This window comes from Mytilus edulis, chromosome 5, assembly GCF_963676685.1.
Source record: "Mytilus edulis chromosome 5, xbMytEdul2.2, whole genome shotgun sequence".
Lineage (NCBI taxonomy): Eukaryota > Metazoa > Mollusca > Bivalvia > Mytilida > Mytilidae > Mytilus > Mytilus edulis.
In genome coordinates this window covers 93,243,770-93,260,332 of record NC_092348.1, presented here as the reverse complement: position 1 = coordinate 93,260,332, position 16,563 = coordinate 93,243,770, and the positions used below count along the sequence as shown (strand labels likewise).

Genomic DNA, 16,563 nt, shown 5'->3' with positions numbered 1-16,563 from the left:
TTTACAAGACACATGAAACCAATACAATTTCAACAGGTTTAAAAATATAAATTTTGAAAAACCCAGTCATGAGATGTGTCTGACATGTTCAGATGAAGGAAACGAGCATATTTGTTTTAGGTGTCGGGAGGGCAATTAATTATTTGAAACAATTTTTCTGTCATGTCAATAACTTAATTACATCACTTTTTAGGCTATCTCGTCCATTCAGCGAAAACCCCAAAACTGGAAATCACGAAAAAGTAGAGAGCAATATGTCACTTGAATGTATGTCCTCTTAAAAAACACGACAAACAAGAATTTCAGCTGGAGCTGTTAAATTGAATTTAATATTTGTCTTGTCACTTGCTTCTGAACAAATGAAACAAGATTTTCAGCTGCACCAGTATAATTGATTTCATTGTACTGTTAATTGTGAATTTAATATCAACACGAATATGCATGTATTATTGTTGCTCTTTGACAATCGACATGTAAAAGGCCAGATTTATACTGTAAAAATTAAAAAAACTGATAATTGTTCATGCTATATATTATCTGCATAAGCCTTTTGAAAAGTGCAACAAAATAAAATGCATACACAACTTTTAAAAGTTTTGATGTTCAAAAACATCTAATCAATTTTAGAATTTACAATATGTCCATAAATTTTACTTCAGTTTTGACATGAAAGAATATTTCTAATTGGACAATTGGAAAAGAAACAAACCTGAAAGGCCAGTTCAGATGTATGCTTTATCTTGTGATATGTATCAGAAATGCAGTACAAAATACTTGTGTTCTCAGGCCAAATATCAGGCGACTATTAACAACCATTATTAGATAAGTACCATAAAAAAACATCTATACCAATTTGGAGTGATATGCATGTCTAGTCTAAGTCTATAAAAAAATCGGTAGACTAGTTGTATCCTGTTAGCTTACATAATACACACCTTCAATCAGATATAATTTAACACATGACTGGCATGTATTAAATGTTAATTACCTTACAATAATTTCAAATGCAGAATGTTAATATGACTTCTAATTTATTCTTTTTATTGGTATCTACCGGTAGTGACTTTCAGGTTTGTGTAAATGTCACCAGCAAACAACTCTAACCTTTAAATTCAAAAAGAAAATTGTAATTATTGAACAATTTTCCATCTTGTTCAAAATGGTGCAGGCAGATCCTCTGTATAAATAAATCCACCTAATTTTACCATAAAAATGTTTTAACATGAAAATTTTAACATTTGATTCAAAATCAGTGAAATCCGTCTAAACCGAGATCTAAACAGAACCTGGTTTAACAGAAACCTCTGTCATCTGAACTGTATCAAACCAAACAGTAAATATTCTTTGGTAATTTAATCTGTGTATAGTAAACTGAAACACCTGTCTAAAAATAAGTGCTCACCTGGAAACAATATGCCAATGCTAAAACCAAGCGCTCACCTGGAAACAATATACCATGTGATATAAATTTTGAGCTTAATTGCATCTTGTTTTCTTAGAACTTAACATGTAAACGTACTGCTGATAATTTGATATTGCAATTTTTAACTAGCTCCTTCATTCAAAACCACAATAAAAAAGTCAAAAACTTGTTTTAAACAAACAAAAAATCCATAGGGTGTCATTCAAAGTTTTCAGTCATATTCACATTATCCTGGATCATTGAACACTGAATATAGTTTTTGAGTCAAAAGGCAAAACAAATGAGCAGAGAAGATCTTTGATAAATTTTATAACCCGAATGATTGATGCCAAGTGATGACAATAGCTCATAGCTTTACAGTTCCAGGTGAGCTAAAATCAGAAGTCTTTCTGTTTTGACAGGTTTCACTGTTTCCGTAGGAACATTAGTATATCACAAACATTAGAAAACACTCTACTATTAGCAAAAATTTTGATTTCTTTTGTGTATTGAGTCTAACAATAAATTTGTAATCTATGCTAGGTAAATCATATGTTTTTCATAGCAACTACAACTTAACAAAAAATTTAAGGAACTTGCACTCTAACCACAGAATTATTTATAAACACCTGGTTAACTAAATCAACATGTATAATATTTTTTAAATTTTTATCTGTCCTTCAGTAAACAAAGTTTTTGCCTACTCATAGAACCCTATTGTCTACCTGTGTTTTTATTTTAAATTTTAAATTTGTAAGGGAAATACACCAGACTGGACTTAAGGGCAACCAAATATTTGTGGTGATGAAGCAAAACCGCAATATAATCCTTTATACCATTGAGGTTATCATTAATAATAATTATTATTTAAATCTCCAAGGATGTATTTAATGATTAGCATTAGATCCAGGTAGAAGACTTGACATTATATTGATATCTCTACAGTCAATACCAGGTTTTCCACATAGAAATGGTTTAAGTCTGTCTGGTTACATAATATCACTTCTTTACCATCAAGTATTTTAGCACAATCTGTCTGATGACCTTTAAAGGATATATTTGAAGTGCAGTAGGAAATCATCCTTAGAAAATCATGGCTAAATCAAAGTCAGAACGAGTCTGGTATTTTTGTGCAATCTTTTTCATACTGAGTTTAGAGGTTTTTATTAATTTTAATCAATAGAAGTACATGTATAAAGTATAATTAACATTTTCCTCTTTTACGGTAAAACTAATAAGGAACCCCCCGCTTTTTTTAGGACGATCAATGCATTTGAATGAAGACTTGTAGTTGGAACACCCCCCCCCCCCCCCCCTTTTGTCTTGGGTTAGGAACACCCTTTTTAAAATGGCTGGATCCGCCCCATGGGGCTAAATTTACAGATGGGGTTCCAATTTTATAATTAATGATTATGTAGGAAAAGTTCCCCTCCCCTCATGCGAACTACCAATCGATTGACACTAAGTTTGTACACCCCTGTATATCTGTCTTTATACTAAGGCTTTGTGTAATTGTGTTCCAATTTCAAAAGTGAATTCTAATAGGTATTTTTGACAGATACAATTGCACAAAAGAAAAGTATACATGTACCGGTATAAGGAAGTTGAATAAAGTGATGATATATAAATATGGATAGGCATGAAACAGCTGTTTAACAATCTTATTCAGATATGTATCTTAAGTCAAATTTAGCCATTATTAAAGACTTACAAATTTCTCAATAGATTGAAACCTCTTATGATCAATCATAATTCTATGCCAACAAAAGACACAGGGTAAATCTAACACAAATGTATCTGTCCAACTGAAACTAATCATTACAGACCAGACACACTCAAGGTCAATGTCCTTAAGTCTTCCGTATTCAAGGTCAGACAAAATATTAAAATTGTGAATTTTATCCAGAAAATAAAAGACTTCAGTAGAATTCCTGCAAGCATAATAAACTGTAGGCTAATATTGTAATTATATTATCTATTTTAGTTTGGAGAGATTTAATCAATTGTATAAACCCACGATTCATAGTAATAATAAAGACTTAGTTAAAGCATTTTTTTTGGTAATTCGGTTTTTCGAACAAAGAGTGCATAGTAAAAATTGTCTGTGGTAAGAATATTTCTGGCAATCTTCCAACAATTAATGCCAAACCCCATATAGGTAAAGACATGTCTGATATAAGTCTGGCTTGACAAGACTTTCAGCATGAAATAATGTTCTTCGATCCAATACTAAATTCAGTTATCTCTTCCTGTTCGTATTGGAAATTAGGAATGAATATAAAAGTTATATATTCCAATCCATATCATACTAAATATTATCTCATAGTGGACCAATATGTGGTATTAGATTTCATGTAAAAAGTTTGGCATCTTCAGACATGTAAGGTATCATTGACAATAACATTAAGTTAATTGCACCTTTTTTCAGTTAGTAAATGACATACTTGTGTCATGGTCTATTACCACTGTGGACTTCAGTCTCATGCCAAGGATGAACTATTAGTACCTTTATAAATTCCTTACTGTATCACATCAATAGATATCACTTCTAGAAAATGAGTACCCCACAAATACTACAGGAATCAACAGAGCAATGTTCAGTGTACTTAGGTGTGGAGACTCTTCAGAGGATTTTTCAGAAGCAATGTTAAAATATTTCTTCAAATATCATATATACTTTATGCAACCATCAACAACAGACCAAAAACAACAGCTTAGAGTAAGTCAGTTTATTGGTAAAACTTTTAAGGTGTTTATTGCTTATAGAGGTCAGATACTCTTGTTCTCATTCTGTCTGAAAAGACCTTATGCCCAATGTTACCACAATGATTTGAGTTTGAGACTTTATTCTACCACTATGATGTGAGACCCAAATATTAACACTTTAGTGGAACAAGTTTCAAACTCAATAACCATTAAATGGTACAAACTATGAGACTTGTTAATTTTTACAAATATGATACGAGTTTGAGACTTTATTTTATACTATGATACAAATTTGAGACCATTTTAAATCGAGGCCAAGATTACCCCCTAGGAGTATATTAGGTTCAATATAACCATGTGCACTATGACACTAGTTTCAAATTGTCAGAGACATTTTCATTGAATCTACAATCATTTATCCATGTTTACAGATGCTTTAAGGTTTCATTCACACTGGCAGTGACAGCAACATCTTTAACAAACCTTATTTTTTCATAATTTTTAACCAGTGCAACCTCAAAAGCGAATAAATGAAAATCCTCAGAAAAAAATATGAAATCCATACATTGCACTGCATATTATAAACAATTGTGCAACAACACCACAAATCACAATAAAAAAAAAATGTTATGCAGTGACTGTTAGTCTAGAATGTTAACAAAGGAAACATATGCAGACTAAAATTTCAGACAATATGGTATGTCTACAAAGTATGGATTATCAAACGTCAACTACCTATTGAAATATTAAACTTTATACTAATAGTTTATGCAGTCACCAGATGAGCATCCCATTATATATCTCATATTCTGCCACAGTTAACACAGGTGAGACAAAAAAGTATGTCACTTCCAGTGGGAAGACATTAAATTAAATCATACTATATATCTTTATTTTGCTTTTTTTTTTGTCATTATAAATTTTTCAAATTTCTAGTTTTTAGGAAAATAAATGTTATATATTCACAGACACAAATTGGTGATATTTTTTACTATAAAAGATTTAAATAAAAACGTTATAAATGTAATCATATATGTATTTACTGTGGATTCATGTATTTTCGTGGGTACCAATTTTCATGGATTGAGGAACATTTTCATTTTTGTGGATATATGATTTCGTGGTTTTGCCAAAGTCTGCATACATTTCTAAATAACAGTTGTAATTTGTTATACATTGAAATCAATGGTTTCCCACAATCCACCAAAATTTGTATCCAACGAATAATAATGAATCTACAGTATTAATCGGTTATGGTCCAAACAATAAACCAGACATTCATTGTTGTTAGTCTTTGTTGGTTCTGTATTTTTAAGAGGCTGGTCAGGACGTCAGGTGTCTTGTCGACAATTGTTTTGTCCTAAATAAAGATTAACTGTAATATGGACTACAAACGAGGACAATTGTTTAGAAGAAGAAACAATATCATATTTTGACTTCCTGCAATCAATGGACCAAAAAAAGTATTTAAAAGACAATCTAATGGCAAATCAATATTTCAAATGTTTACATTAGAACTAATATTGGAGTGTATGATTTTGCAATAATTTCAAATGCATTAGGCAAACAGAAAGTTACGTAACTTAGAAGGATTCAATTTTTCTTGAATAGATCAAAGCATCTCCCGTTCTTTGTTGTACTCCAATGAATACTTATCAAAAGTTCAGTCATTGCAAACATTCAAGGATTTTTCCAATAGTTTAAAACATAATATTTGTTTTTGACATGATATTTGTTTTCACAAGTTGAAAAGTTGAACAAATACTTTTCAAAATGACTTTCAAATTTCATATTGAAAAAAAAAATCCTTGGAAGATATGATCAACCTAACAATGTTCATTTGTACTACTTTAAATAGATGTCAACACTGACTTAAAAGCCAGACAAAAACATGACTGTTACATGTTTTAAATATAATACATTACCAAAATAAATCTATTGATCACCTGCTGGCCAAATTGCGTAATAGCCGCAAAGGACTGCATCAAACAAAACTGCAATTAAATCCCAACCAACTGTTTCCCTCATGCAATGTTAAAAATTTTAAAGCCATGATTTGAAATAAGGTTATTGGCCTCTACATTGTATTACTACATAAGATGTGGCACAGCTTTTACTACTGTAATTTACCCTTATATAACTACTTCAACTTTCTGACTTTCAGATATTATGGGGAGGGTCAATATCATCTCACAAGGCATGTTTCACGGTCACCCCACAACATTTTTGCACCAAGTCAGGAACTTCTGGTCTTTCCAAGTCTTGTGTGGTGTTTTTTTTTTTTTTTATATTTGTTCATTTGAATGTTGGAGTTTAGCATGGCATCCATTTCATAACAGCAAGTATATGCAAAAATTGTTTATTGGCTAGTTGAAGGCCGTCTCTGGGTGCTGCACAGGATTTCTTTTGCTCAAATTTTCATTGCTTTAAGACAATATTTCTTTTAATAAAAGTGTAATTTCATGCTTGAAAGTTTAGAAGAATAAATAAGTGTAATTTCAAACTTTTAAAGTTACTTGCAGTTTGTAAAGTATATAAACTAAAATATAACTATCTTTAATAAAGACCTTGAAATCTGAATGGAATTACCTGTTTTATACTATTAACAAAATATTTAATGCTTTTAATAGGGTCTGTCTACTTGTAAGTCAACTGATATACATGTACATGTAGTATTGTCTATTTGTAAGTCAACTGATATACATGTACATGTAGTATTGTCTATTTGTAAGTCAACTGATATACATGTACATGTAGTATTGTCTACTTGTAAGTCAACTGATATACATGTACATGTAGTATTGTATACATGTAGTATTGTATACATGTAGTATTGTCTACTTGTAAGTCAACTGATATACATGTACATGTAGTATTGTATACATGTAGTATTGTATACATGTAGTATTGTCTACTTGTAAGTCAACTGATATACATGTACATGTAGTATTGTCTACCTGTAAGTCAACTGATATGCATGTACATGTAGTATTGTCTACCTGTAAGTCAACTGATATGCATGTACATGTAGTATTGTCTACCTGTAAGTCAACTGATATGCATGTACATGTAGTATTGTCTACCTGTAAGTCAACTGATATGCATGTGCATGTAGTATTGTCTACTTGTAAGTCAACTGATATACATGTACATGTAGTATTGTCTACATGTAGTATTGTCTATTTGTAAGTCAACTGATATACATGTACATGTAGTATTGTCTACTTGTAAGTCAACTGATATACATGTACATGTAGTATTGTCTACTTGTAAGTCAACTGATATACATGTACATGTAGTATTGTATACATGTAGTATTGTCTACTTGTAAGTCAACTGATATACATGTACATGTAGTATACCATTCAGTGGCAGATCTAGGGGTGGGTTCCACAGTTGGATCTTAATCCTGGGTTAGAAACGCCCCCCCCCCTCCCCCTTATAAATGGCTGGTTCAGCCCCTGCCAATGTATTTAATTTCTATATTTACTTATTCATTAGTTTCACTATCAATCTGTCTTTGTTTCAAAATAACAAAATGATTACAAGTAAGTTAGATAATTGTGGATTAATTATTATTTGTGGGATACCAATTTTCAATTAGGCTTTGTGGGTAAAGGTAAACCACAAATTTAAATCTTCCTTGAAGAAAGAATTGTAGATAATCTTGTATGCAGACTTTAACTAACCACAAAATAAAATATCCCAGAAAATACTTTTTTAATTCAATCCAAGAAAGTTTGTACCCAAAGAATAAATGAATACACAAAACCGGTAGAATCTTCAAAAACAGTTCAGATTTTTTTATTCTGTGTGCCCCAACTACAATCAACCTATTTCTAAAGCACTGAGACTACAAAATGAGGTACAATTTTTATCTTTATCTGGAAAGATAATCAGACTGGACTTCTAAATTATGCAACGTTAAGAAAAGAATAATTGAAGGACCCTTGAAGACTATCTTAAATATTATCGCACTGTGATTGGTTAAACGCCTTCACATGGGGACCCCCTGTGGATCCGTACGGGGTTAGTAAATTTCATAGGGGGTTTCATGACATCACGTCTACTGTTAATGGTGACATAATCTATTGATATTGTTGTTTCATTGTTTATTTTTCTACTAAACGCAGCAGGAAAAGTCCTGCTTGCGACAAATTCGTTATATGGTTTCACTACTGACCCCTACTAATCCATAGAGGGTCAGTAAAATCCATAGGAGACTCGGCATGCGGCCTCATCCCCTATTGATTTTACTAACCCTCTATAGATCCGTAGGGGGTCAGTAGCGAACCATTGAACTTATAAATAGTGGGTCTGTTTTACAATTCATATTTCAAGCCCATATTCTTCTTACGAGATCCAAATAGTTCTCCAAATTGTGCTTGATTTCCCTTGAAAGGCACAGTTTTCACTGTTAGTACAAGGAATAATATGAGTTGCTTATTGTGAAACCCAGTAATAGTTTATATTCAGTTGTAAATTGTACAGAATAAAGCACTTGGAAAACTATCAAGACATTCAACTATGCTACAAAACAAACGATGTTATTTAACAGTGAAATGGCCGTAAAATGATAAACATGGCCTTACCTTAACAACTTTGCATTAAAGTACAAACATTCCATAAATCTCAAATTTCTCTTCTAATTTACCTGCCCAGGTAAAACCATTGTTCAAAACCCAATCCTTTGCAGACAGGTGGGACATTCCATTACAATAAATAGGGAGAAAAGACTGACTCACATGTCTATACTAAACTAAAATTACGTATTTTTCTCATTACCAGCTGTCAAAATTGAAGTACTGAATAACATGTATTTAAATTCAAATGATTTTGTAAGTATAAAGTGATAATAAGCTACCAGGCTTGAATCTGATAACTGTATTAATTATCAATACACACTATTGTAAGACATTGATCGCTTGTCTGTCTTGTATTTCAGACAATCGTCAATAGATCTCAATACTAGTATGTCAGTAGACAGTCACTCAACAAATCTAGACAAAACTTTCAGGCATTCAATTTCACAGTATATATTCATTTCATGATAAAACATTTAAAAAATCAACTGGTTTTACAAACAAATTTTAAACAATTGTACTATATGTGCTTGTAATTTCTAAGGGATCTGTTTAAAAAATGTCTCACAGACAAATTGTTGGTGTATAAGTGTAATACAGTTAAACTGGGGTTCACATGAAAAGGTCAACCTTGGACTCTGAAAAACTATCCTTTTAAGGGGTGACCATTGGTTAAGGCTCAAACCCAATCTATTAACACAGTTGTACATTAGAAGAGGGTGACCTTAAAAAAAAAACTCAGTTTTTTCCCTTTAGAGAAAATTATCTGATATCAAGTTTCATGCAAATCAGGTAAATAAATTATAATATGAACAATTTGGAAATCTGATTATTCAGAATAAACACTTAAAGAATTAACAAAATATCCTATGACACATCTTTTGGTGTCCATTTTTCAGTTCAGTTGCATAAGCAGTTTCAGAGGGGGGGTGATTATATAGGGAATCACTGAAGCATGACTAGAGCCCCCCCCCCCCTTAAGGTCAGTCAGCGGGCCTCCACTTAATATGAAGAGTTTTGGATCCGCCACTGAGTAGTTGGTGGGGAAACTGCCATTTGAATTGAATTGTTTTCAACTCCTACTTGATTCATTACAATTGTATACAGGATTCATGTCGTTATAATGCAGAAACAAATGGATTAAAATTTACATGGTTTTTTTTTCTTTTTCAGTTTGGCAATGGTGTCCTGTAATATTCAGAGCTGAATAAAGAACAGGAAAATTGCTAATTTATTAAAAAAAAATCAAATATTTAATTCTCTGCCAGCAATGGCACATTTTCATTTCAGGGCCTTTTATAGCTGACTATGCTCTTGTCTCTTGAAGAGAGTTGTCTCATTGGCAATCATACCACATCTTCTTTTTTATACAAAAAGATGCTAATTGCCGATTTTAAGGCATTATTCATACTTCTTCAAGAAGAGAATGAGGACTATCACTTACAAAACTCTTACTAATCAGTCATACCTCTTATGTCATCAATAACAATGCTAAGAGGATTAATCGTCAAGTTAACAAAATTTGTATAAATCATTAGCCATCAGGCGCGGATCCAGAGGGGGGGTTCCGGGGGTTGGAACCCCCCCTTTTTTTGGATGATCAATGCATTTGAATGGGGACATGTAATTAGAACCCCCTCTTTGTCCTGGTTTAGGAACCCCCCCTTTTTAAAATGGCTGGATCCGCCCCTGAACCATTACTCTTGAGCTCAGTCATTGAAAATAATTCTTAGGGTATCTTGCATTGCAGCTGATTGACCTAACTATTTTTGAATTTTACAAAAGTTAACCCCTTAAACTACAAGAACTCAGAAACATTTATACGATACATTTCGGAAAAATATTCAGCAGAGCAACAAAATATGTACCCTTTTCTTTTTGTCTCGACAATGCACAGCATTCATTGCTTAAAAAAATTCATATCATTATCAATATGACATAAGGCCAATATCTAATATATGGAGAAAACTACAATGTCCTACAAATGAACTCATCATGGATACTTCAGACTTAAAATTTCCATGCCAGACGCCTGTTTTGTCTACCGAGGACTCATCAGTGACACTTATACTAGTACTATATTAAATACTGTACTGTTTCCATTCATATACCATCTGCATATATTGAGAAATAAGTGTACCATCTAACAATGATCCATTTATTTAACAATGTTATATCACTTAAACATGTAATTAAATTTATCATCTATCTAGCATGTATAGAGAGAGGGAGCAAGCACATGCAACACATGGTTAGATCATTCATGCCATGTTATTGATATTATCAAAATTAAATACAAACTTTTATGTCAGAAAGATAAAATTTCAAACCAAAAAGAATATATGATCAAAAATTTCTGTTTGAGCAACTGTTTCAAACATAAATATTTTTCTTTCAAATTTTTCTGAGTAAACTGCAGATCAATGACCACAAGCTAGACAGACAATTATTTTCAGACCAGATGTCGAGCAGACGACAATTAATATCTTTAATTCTATTACTTCCATCACCTGTTACTTATGTACTTTATTAATATTTATGTAAAAAATAAAACATGTACTGTGAATTCATTAATTTCGTAATGACCAATTGTTGAGGATTGATGAAAAATTGCACTTTTGTGGGTATATGGTTTCATGGTTTAGCTAAAGTCTGCTTACATGTCTATAGAAAGTTTGTATTTCAACCTTTGCCCATGAAATCTCAGATAATTGGTATCAACAATTAATACTGAATCCACAGTAAATATTGTTAAAATGGAAAAAAATGCATTTAAAAAAAAAAAAATTATAATAAAAAAATACTAATATACTACTAGGTAGCGTTCACAACACGAACAGCAGAATCAAAATGTTGAAGATTTTTTTATTTTACTTATTATAATTGTGAACTAGGATTTTTTTACCTCTGTATTATGAAGAACATGTGTACTTATAAAGCTTCAGGTTGATGTGACCACAACTTTATGGTATTCAATCATAACTTTAACCTGTTCAATCAACCACAAAGTTTTGCTCAAAGCCGAATTTGGCTTATATATATTTTTAAAAGTTCAAATCATAATGTTGCAAGTTGACAGACTTGACCACAACTTAATGAATCATGGTACAAAAAATGTATTAGACAAACTAAAACCAAAACTTTCACTTGATGTTGTATGAACCTATAGGACAGCCCAAGAAACAGATGCACTGATAGACTAGTAAACATTGAAACAATAATTTCTAACCACATTGTCTTTGGTGGATCCAGGGTGGAGGTTCAGGGGGTTGGAATGCTGTCTTTGGTGGATCCACGGTGGAGGTTCAGGGGGTTGGAATGCCCCTTTTCTCTATGATCAATGCATTTGAATAGGAACATATGGTTGGAAACCCCCACTTTGGCAAAATGGCTGGATTCGCCCCTGCAATTCAATGCTGTTTAAATATAATGCCTCAACAGAAGAAAAAAAACACTGTGGCAAGACCCTCATTGGAAGTCAAGGTTGCTAAAAAAACCTTCTTGTAGTATTACCAGCAGACCTTTCCTTTTTCTTTCCCCTCCCCTAGCTGCTTTGCTGGAGACTTATAAAATATATATATGATGAAATACAACAAGAAAGCATGCTTTTTATCTGTGAAAGATTAATGTATTTTATATATTTATAGATAACTTCTGCAAGGTTCCCTTTGAAGACTGGAGCAACTCAGTGGTTGAAATGATAATATGAAAGACAATGACAATTATTCCACATCTCCTTTATATTAATGAGAATGCAAGGTTTTCAAAGCAATCGTCTGGATGAAGAACAGCAATGTTTATCCTCAGATGTACTGACTGCTTCCTAATAAATAAATTAACAGATTTCTAGCAACATAAATCCTTCTTTCCTACTATCCAATCAATAGCATTATCAACTCCATGGACAGATATGTGTTGATGCCAACATTTTCATTCCTCTTATTTCAACTTAATAAACATTATTTTTTTCAAATATAAACTAACTACCCACATGATCTTATTTCATTCCAAATCTAACGTTACGTTTCCTGCATAAAGGTATGTCTGTATATTTTACATGCAAACAAATGCATAAAATAGCATGTGGGTGTTTAGTTAAAACATTTCTCCTTGATAATTATACTCTACCTATCAAACACAGCTGATTTTCACTTTGCTTGGTCTATAAATAGAATCTATCATAATATAAAGCTTTTAGAAAAGTATTTGGTGGGACATACTACAACAGGGAATGGCATATGGAATGGACATAAGAAGGGCATGTTATGAAAACAAAAATAATCAAATTAAGCTAGTTAGAAAATTTTCTGCATTCCTGCATTTCCTTTTGTACAATTTGGAGGTTAGTATGGCGTTCATTATCACTGAACTAGTATATATATTTGTTTAGGGGCCAGCTTAAGGACGCCTCAGGGTGCCGAAATTTCTCCCTGCATTGAAGACCTGTTGGTGACCTTCGGCTGTTGTCTGTTCTATGGTCGAGTTGTTACAATGTGTCTGACACATTCCCATAATTTCCATTCTCAATTTTACTCTTTTAGAACTGAAAACAGTACACCAAAAAAGGCAGAGGACAACTTGTGCAAGCAATAATCATGGCAATTGTACATTTTAATCTTCTTCATTATAAATGCATACTCACTCACTCAGTACATATATTTTTGTGGGTGCAAATTTTTAGGCTTAAATTAAAATATTGTTTGTTTGCACTTTACCGACCGACCCTATAAATTCGTTTGGACTAATTTGTATTTACCTGCAAGATTTTATTTTATTTTATTTTTTCGTTCCTACCAAAAATCTAATATTTGTATTTCCCGCTCAAAACTTTTTTAACCAGAATCCTCGGGTTTTATCTTCTTAAGATTTAGTCCATTTGGTATCAAGTGAGCGTTTGATATGAACACTTCCATTTAGAGATTCAAAGTATTTGTTTGAAATCGATGTGGAAAGTTTTTGACGAACGTTGCCCTGTGTCTTTATACTTGAAGAGCAGGGTTCATTCTAAAAAGTTTGTCCAATACAAAATTATCAACGTGTGCACAAAATATTTTGTAAACGGACGTTGTATCCAATGTATAGTGGATGGCCTTTGGTGGTCCGTAGATCAGGATCATTATGATTATGTTAACGATGCCTTCGACCAGCTTTGACATAATATTTACATCTGACATAAACCAAAGGCCTGTAAAGTGGAAAATAATTGGCAGTAAAATCGCCAAGTTTTTCCATACAGACCATTTATAAATGCAATGAAAAATATGTAACAATTTAGTTTCAAAATCTTGTAGCATTTTTATTGGAAACATCGGCACACATGAATATTCATATGAATTAACTCCACATTCTTCAAAACTTCCTGGGACCATTATATTAATAGTCCCAGAAACTTATTAGTAAAAGCATACTTAAACAAAAGCAATACAGACAAAAATTATATCAGGCAGATTTTGTATCTATGAAATAAAATATTATACCTACCTGCCTACCCATGACACAAAATGTACCGAGCCAAGTTATTTTTTGGGAAAGAAAAATAAAATATTTTACCTACCTATCTACCCTGTTTCAAAAACTAGGGTCAGAAAAGAGCAAACAAACAATATTTTAATTAAGGCCACATCATTAGTGAAGAAAAAAAAGTATTTTCTTTTAACAACTAAATTTTTACCTTTACTAATAATAATGAATCCTTTATTATGTCATTATAATGTGTAAATTACTAACAAATACTAATATCTGCATATATATGTTATTTACTAATGTTAACGAGGCCGGGATAAGGTACCGGTATTCGATGTATTCAACTAACAAATGTACAGATTTCAATAAAATATGATAAACAACAAAAAAAAAAAGAAAAAAAAACTACGTTGTGAAATTTAAAAAAAAAAAAAAAAGAAAAAAAAAAAAATAATAATGAATCCAGAGTTTATTGTATGAAAGAAAATCAAAAAAGTGTTGCATACAATGTAAAACAAAAGGAACTGAGAATGGTGGCTCAAACTGGGAGTAACCTCTAAGGTATGTATATGCCTTCCTCTATACATGGACGTCAAATTGCCACATTTGAAATAAAGATTGTGGCTGATTATACAATGATAGCTGGAAACCCCAAAACTTTTTCAAAAATATGAAAGGGAAAAAACAAAACCAGAATCGCGACAAGGATGTTCAGAAGAGAATCAACAATACACTTAATTTTACTATTGTTTATTTTAATTTATTTGTTTTCTATCCTCCCTTCCCAATTACATTCCCAGATTTTAGTAACGGCCATTATTTTCCTGTCTGCTTGATAAGAGTAACAGGTCTTTTTGATTATCAAATCTGCATGTACTTAAAACTTGTGCATTGCACAACTGACTGAGTTTCAATAGTAATTTACATAAAAGATTTGACATTCATACATACATATATAACACAGACAATATAATACAGGTAAATCACAACCAGAGATTGTTTAATTTGAATAATAGAAAGGTTACATCCTAAAATGGGAATCATGACGGAATTTGGTCAAATCCCCGCATTGTCCACAAGTTGATTTCATGCAGAAGCAAATTGGGAAGAAATCATTATGCCACCTAGTATAGAAGTAAAATAAATAATGAAAATGGATAAAAAAAAATATCAATTTCAAGAACGTAGAGTATGAACAGTTTGATATGAAAGTCATCAAAATAATGACTTCATTAATATAGGGATTTCTTCAAAAAATCTTATGTTGTAAATCAGAAAAACCATTTAAACACTAAATGTTTGCACTGCAATATCTATCTTTTCATATTTTTCTTTTCCCAATTTCAATTTTACATTTATACCACTTAAAAATATAGTTTGCCAATTTTATTTTCTATACAGAACCTTGAACAGTTCTTTTACAAAAAAAGAATGTTCTTCATTTTAAACTACTGTAAGCATTTATATGACATCATCCCTTTCACTATTTATCCCATGTCTAGAATATTTTATTCAAAGGATTGATTTTTTTGGTAACTTATGTGCACTCTTTTACTGAGAATGAAATTTTAAATACCTTATATTTTATGATCTCATTCAATAATTAACAAATACACACCTTGGATCAGGTATATAAATTCAGATAAAAGCTAAACAGACATAACAATCTATAAATACCCAATGATCATTAAATAATAAGCTGTATACATCTGACAAAGGTAAATCATTGATAATTAGGATTAGCAAGGCAGACAGGTTGACCTTTATCTAGATCAATCTCCTGTCTGGTCAATGGTCAGACCACCAGACTGCATTAATATTTGATCTATAAAGTCTCTTCTATTTAAATATTAATACTTTCCACATTAATAAAATAAAAGTTATTTTTACACATAAATCTAACCACAAACATTCAATCTAAATAATCCTTTTAGTAAAATGTGACCTTGGCACTTTTAAATACACTTGGGTCAGGTTAATTTTTTTCCAATTAAAATAATAGGTTATTCCTGACTGAAAAGTCAAATCTAATCATAAAAGCAATTTCCTTATGTTTTTATAGTCTGCTGAAAAACCTTCTATTTCCTCATTTTGGTCTGCTACTTTCTGTCATTTATAAAAATCATCACTATAACTTTGATATCCTGCCTTCTTTAAAAAGAATCTACATTCTCCTTAAAAGTTCCTATACTTGTACTTCTTGTGTATCATCCCCCCCCCCCCCCAACACACAAACACAATAGGTAAACAAGTAGTAGACAGATTTGTTTCAAACTACCCTAAAACCACCTGCTGTCTAAGGAAAATCTGTCAAGTAGTGTGTATAAAAAATATCAACAGAACAAAAGATTCTCAAGGCGTTGATACAAAAGATTCTCAAGATATTAGATCTTACGAAAACTTAGCTCA

General features: G+C 31.7%; 1 protein-coding gene and 1 long non-coding RNA gene across 2 annotated transcripts in view; one reads left to right on the top strand and one right to left on the bottom strand.

The window, feature by feature from the left end:
* The window catches only part of LOC139525568 (uncharacterized), an 83,376-nt gene that overhangs the window by 51,523 nt on the left and 15,290 nt on the right, over positions 1–16,563 (bottom strand). The gene's annotated exons all lie outside the window — the stretch shown is intronic.
* On the top strand, positions 8,854–12,535 carry LOC139525569 (uncharacterized). Its single transcript, XR_011664928.1, has 2 exons — positions 8,854–8,946; positions 12,339–12,535. It is a non-coding gene; the product is annotated as an uncharacterized lncRNA (long non-coding RNA).